Genomic DNA, 232 nt, shown 5'->3' with positions numbered 1-232 from the left:
AACCCTGAAGTTACTCACATTGTGGACTTACAGGAACCGACAGCCCTCTACTCCAGATTAAGGGGGCAGTGGAGGGATGGGTTCAGCAACTTAGAAGCTTCCCCGGCCTGAGTAGCCTCTTAACGAAAGATGATCTCACGACATTTTTCACTTGCTTTTGCTGATTTTCACCATCCTCTTGTCTCCCTTGCATGTTCACACACAAGAGAGGACATCCCAGGAGACTCCTCAG

This window comes from Pteropus vampyrus, unplaced genomic scaffold (genome assembly GCF_000151845.1).
Source record: "Pteropus vampyrus isolate Shadow unplaced genomic scaffold, Pvam_2.0 Scaffold322, whole genome shotgun sequence".
Taxonomy (NCBI): domain Eukaryota; kingdom Metazoa; phylum Chordata; class Mammalia; order Chiroptera; family Pteropodidae; genus Pteropus; species Pteropus vampyrus.
Note: the sequence above shows the minus strand (reverse complement) of the source record.